The sequence below is a fragment of the Copadichromis virginalis genome, linkage group LG3, assembly GCF_057382275.1.
Source record: "Copadichromis virginalis isolate Kocher_CV1m ecotype Utaka linkage group LG3, C_Virginalis_male_GT1.1, whole genome shotgun sequence".
Taxonomy (NCBI): Eukaryota; Metazoa; Chordata; class Actinopteri; order Cichliformes; family Cichlidae; genus Copadichromis; species Copadichromis virginalis.
In genome coordinates, this window is record NC_140620.1 from 1596989 (window position 1) to 1602988 (window position 6000).

Here is a 6000-nt window from a genome sequence, read left to right on the forward strand (position 1 = left end):
CCAGTCCAGGTAACAGACTCACCTGTTAGCAGCAGCTCTGCCCTCACAGAGCTCAGCTGCTTATTTCAGTCAGCAGGAAACATTAATATTATGGACTACAGCCGTCTGTCAGGGCCGTTCAAGGACACAACGTCACACACAGGTTTAAACTGTTAGACTCATGAATACCCACAACGTTCGATGCACATTTCTCTTTAACAGGAGCAAACGGCCTGATCAGATAATATAAGAACTCATAAAAGAAGATCTAGTTCCTGCATTTATTACTTCCAGGCTGGACGACCATAATTCATTATTATCAGGACGTCCTAAAAACTCGCTGAAAAGCCTTCAGCTGATCCAGAGAGAGTTTGTTTCACACTGGTTCCTGTTCTACCCGCTCTACTGTGGCGTCAGCTCCCAGTCTGCAGTCAGGAGACCTTCTAGCTTTGACATCATGCTTTAAACTCTGAAAGATTTCATTCTGTTTCCTCCAGAGAACTCCCCAAACCAGCAGAACAAGAAGAACCACCGAAACCAGACCTGCTACAACCAGCACGAGGGTGGAGGAGGAGAGAGGAGCGGAGGAGTCTGTTACAGGCCAAACAAGAGCAGGAGAGTTCACAGGATTAGAGGAGGTGCAGGTGTGGAGATGAGGAGGAGGATCTGCAGGAGACATGGTGAAGATGGTTCAGTCAGCTTATTTTTACTTCAGGTGAGTTCAGGTCTTTATACAGGATGTGATGTCATTGTCTGACCTCTGACCCTCAGAAAGCCCTGAGGAGATTCTCCAAACACATCAGTAGCACAGGAGTAGAGACCTTCATCAGACTGCTGGACGTTTGTGATGATGAACTCTGATTTATTTCCAACATGAGTTCCATTAAAGAAGAAATGAGCTGTGATGATGTCACCATTGCTCTGTCTGCAGCGCAGTGACATCACTTCCTGCTGGCACAGGATCTGGAGGGATCTCCAGGATCAGAGCTTTATTGGATCAGCAGACACAAACAGAGTGATGCATAAATCTGTGACTGGCATCAAATGTGTTTGTGTTCTTGTTGGAGCCTCACTGATGGTTTGACTTCATCAACTCACCTGCAGACAGCAGCAGCACACACACCTGCAACAGGAGGTCAGAGGTCAGTGAGAGTCAGAGGATACTGAGGGTCAGAGGTCAGTGAGAGTCAGAGGACACTGATGGTCAGAGGACACTGAGGGTCAGAGGTCAGTGAGAGTCAGAGGACACTGAGGGTCAGAGGTCAGTGAGAGTCAGAGGATACTGAGGGTCAGAGGTCAGTGAGAGTCAGAGGACACTGAGGGTCAGAGGACACTGAGGGTCAGAGGTCAGTGAGAGTCAGAGGACACTGAGGGTCAGAGGTCAGTGAGAGTCAGAGGACACTGAGGGTCAGAGGACACTGAGGGTCAGAGGTCAGTGAGAGTCAGAGGACACTGAGGGTCAGAGGTCAGTGAGAGTCAGAGGACACTGAGGGTCAGAGGACACTGAGGGTCAGAGGTCAGTGAAGGTCAGAGGTCACTGAGGGTCAGAGGACACTGAGGGTCAGAGGACACTGAGGGTCAGAGGTCAGTGAAGGTCAGAGGTCACTGAGGGTCAGAGGACACTGAGGGTCAGAGGTCACAGAGTGACACAGCCTGAGTGTATCATCACCATCATAGTTTATTTATATAGCACTTTAAAAACACACAAGGCTGACCAAAGTGCTGAACAATAGAAACATAATAGATACAATAAGAATAATAAATAGGATAAAATTACAAACATAGCAAAAACAATAAAATGTAAGTAAATACAAGTCAGTTAACCACTGAGTCAAAAACAAGCAAATAAAAATGTGTTTCTCTGGATTTAAAAGCAGCACTGATGTCGACTGCCTCGTGTGAAGAGGAAGATTATTCCAGAGGAGCCACGATGGAGAACGCTCCGTCTCCTCAGTTTCAGCCCTGATTTGGGGACTGAGAGCAACGGCCGCTCAGCTGACCGGAGCGAACGAAGAACACGGTGAAGAACAGTTCCTGTTCTGTCAGTGACATACAGGAAAGACAGACGATGCCAGAGGAAATATGGACTGGTTTAGGAGGAAGTAGCACCAGTTTAGTGTGATGGTTTAGTCAGAGTGGGAGCTAAAAGTGACCCTATAGACAGACTCAGAGGAGTGTGATGGTCCCCAGTTCCAGAAACGGTGGCAGAGCCGAGATTAATAACAACTAAGAGGATATTTGCACAAATGGAAGAAAGCAGTCTTACATATTTGTTTAATATGAGCGTTGAAGGACATGTCCTGGTCAAAAATGACTCCAAGGTTCCTCACAGTGTTACTGGAGGCCAAGGTAATGCCATCCAGAGTAAGAATCTGCTTAGATACCATATTTCTAAGCTTTTCAGGGCCGAGTACAATAACCTCAGTTTGATCTGAGTTAAGAAGCAGAAAGTTAGCGGCCATCCAGGTCTTTATGTCTTTAAGACATTCCTGCAGTTTAACTCATTGATTGTATGAAATCTCCCAGAATAGATGGTTGGAGTGTTTTCTAATCATATTGTGTTGGGGAAACATGCACATGTAAAAAGTTCCAGCACATCGAGCTCTGTGACCAACACTTGTGTGTTAAGAAGAACACTTGTATAACAATATGGTGTGAAATGAAAACTCTGACGTTCAACACAGCATTGTTTCAGTCATCAACACATTCCTGCACTTTAGCTGATGTGTATCATGTGGCTTGATGGAAACCTTTTGAACACAAGCTCACACACACAGGTGTACACAGACACACACTGTGTCGTCCTGGGCTGCTGACACTAAACACATCGTGCATTATCAGTCCAGTGTGCTGCTCAGTAGGATTCAGTGTTTATTAGTTACTGTTACTGGTGCACATGATGCTGCTGCTGTGGTTTGCTGTGGTTTACCAACAACACGGCACCGAGCTACCTTAAGGAACTGCTTAAATCGTACGTTCCTGCCTGATCATCTACTCAGTTACTCTTGGTGCAGCCTGGATCTCGGCTGAAGTCTAGAGGTGACCGGGCGTTTGCCCTGGCTGCACCAGAGTTGTGGAATAACCTTCTGATCGTGATTCTTTTAAATCACGGTTAAAAACCTGTTTGTTTAATCTCGCCTTTCCTGCTCGTTCATGCTCGCACCTTAGACTTACTCTATTTTCCCTTATACATATTTTTAATGCCTTGTGCTTTCATTATGTTTTATATTACCCCTGTGTATTAGTGCCATTGACCTGTGAGTATATTTGATACTTTGCTGAGGCCTCATAAGTCTCGTGTTACTTCCCTGTGTCTTATGTTAAGCACTTTGGTGTACCGCTGGTTTTTAAATGTGCTCTATAAATAAAGTTGTTGTTGTTTCCTTGGTGTGCTGGTTTCTTTTTGCTTCTTTTTGCTTCTTTTTGCTTCTTTTTGTTTCTTTTTGTTTCTTTTTGCTTCTTTTTGCTTCTTTTTGTTTCTTTTTGCTTCTTTTTGTTTCTTTTTGCTTGTTTTTCTGCAGGATGGGATCAAACAGATTTTAGTCTTTTCTCTCTGTCCCTCTTCTCCTCTATGTTTCTCTCCTTATCTTTACTTTGTCTTTCTTCTGTCTCGGCCCAGTCCTGTCTGTTCTGAGTGTAATAACTCAAAAGTAAAACAAATCTATTACATTTAGCATAGCAAAGCCATAATGATCCCTTTGCGAAATAACTGTGGGGGCGTTTTTCTTGGCTTTCAGATTGTTCTGATTATTCTGATGGTTACAGGTCAGGACAGGCAAAAGAAAAATGGTGTCAGCTGCATGTCAGTGAAACTGTACACTTACCTCCTACTGATGACATCAATGAGATATGATACCAACCACTGCACCTGCGACACCTACAGCCTGCTCTAATGGCTCTAACAGCACATCATGATCACAGCATTGAACACATCATACATTTGGGCAGGTTTGTAGAAATGAGAGCTGCTCAGTCCAAACTGGCTGAAAGCCTCCTGTCCTGTTGGAGTCTGTGCTGTGATTGGTTCTCATGTAGTGCTCTTCTACACCACCTGAACTCTCACTTTACTCAATATTTACTGGCTGTATGAAACTCGCCTCACACAAACACTTCTTTCTGTGCTTTTTCTATCAAAGTGCTTTCTGTCTAACGCACACACATCCACAGTCCAATGCATCTAACTCTGTGTTCGTGTCCCGCCCGAGGATATTTAGCATGCAGCCTGGAGCCGCCAGGAGTCAAACTACCAACCTCCAGGGTCTTAACAGGTGCCCGCTCGACCTCCTGAGCTGTGAGAGTGAAAGGATGAAGGTGGGACTCAGGAGCAGGAGCAGGGAGGCAGCTGCAGCCTTCATGCACTGACTGAGAGACGCCTCCAGCTTCCCTTTGATCTCATCGGGTGTGTGCTCTCTGTGTGAGTATGCTGCTGTGTTACTCTGATGAGTTGCTGAGGCTGTGATGATTAAACAAGCTGTTATCATCATGAAGAATCCCCCCCACCCTCTGCACCACCTACTGGACAGTCTAACAGGTAACTTTGCTGCCTGACACTCTGCACGCATCGCCTGCATCCACCAGTGAGACAAACGTCTAAATCTAAACTCTCGTACAGAACTTAAACCCTTTGCTTTACTATTGAATTGTTCTTGTCACGTTCAGATTGTGGTGCAGTTTCAAAGTGACACAAAAATCTGTTGGTGACTTTAAATCTTGTCAAAGCACAGAGACGCTACGAGCCCCTCACTGCTCCTCACAGAGACCAGAGGAGGGTGGATGAACTGTTGGTGTCTTTGCTGATGGGTTAGATGAGACGTCACACAGAGGGTCTGTTACAGGGATGTCAGGGGGTCCTGGTGTCCCACAGCAACCACACATGGCAGCAGGTCATGTTATTGATGGCATCATTGTGTAACTGTGTGTGAATCAGGACGTATTAAAGAGTCTCCTTTACTGTCTGAAACTGTCCAAAGCTTCCTGATCAACACTTCCTGCTGCACTTTCAGATCCTCTCTCTGCTCACAGGAGAATCAAACCACTGACCTTTGACCTCTGACTCCTCAGCGTGTTTGCTCTGCAGCTTGTAAACGATGACATAATGAAACATGTCGTTACAATAATGTCAGATGTTGGTGTCGCTGACGTTAAAGTCACAGTTGTAGATCACGAGAGCAGAAGTGTCGTGTTCAGGTGTGACGCAGCTGCTGTCATTAGATTTAAATAGAAGCGAGCGTCCAGCCAATGAGATCAGTCCTGCTCTGTGTGCTCTCTCCTGGTTGGTCTGTGGATGTTGTCATTACAGGTTATTTCAGTGCGGTTGGGGGTGTGGCGTCCTGATGGTGTTCCTCCTTCAGCTCGGCTCTGTCGGGGTCGTAGGTCCAGTGTTTGAGTTTCTGTAACTTCTTCATGTTTTTGGTGAAATGTTCCTGGTTCCTGTTACCATGACGTCTCAGTGTTGTGTCTCTGGGCTTCTTGTAGGTGACGTCTGGTTCTTTTGTCCTCCTGGTCCTCTGTGAGTTTTGTCCTTTGGTGTCCCTGTTATGAAGTCAGTCAGGTGTCTCTGTTTGGGCACCTGTGTGAGGTTAGTCTCTGTGTTATTGTGAGTCTCTGGTCTCGTGCACTTTGTGTTGTCCTGATTCTCTCCTGCTGTGTGTTTATTGTCTCCTGTTGTTCATTTCATGCTTCACACTCGTGCTGTGTGATCTCTCACACAGCACGAGTGTGCTCTGTGTTTCTGTTACACTTCCCTAGTTTCTTCATTTAGTGCATGTTGTTGTATTGAGACTAGTTTGAGTTTATCAGGCAGTCGCATTCATGTTTCCACACTTTCATTCATTCATTCACCTCAAAAATGAATTGGAGATTACTGATGGATGAGTGAACAGATCAGAGACTCTGTAGAGTTTAACGTTTTTAACCTTTCGAGTCATCGAGAGGCTCCATCAGCTCAGTGGTGAGGTTGTTGTCAAAGCCCTCAAAGCCCTTTTAACCAATAGAGCTCATCCAGGTCTTTAACAGAAGCTG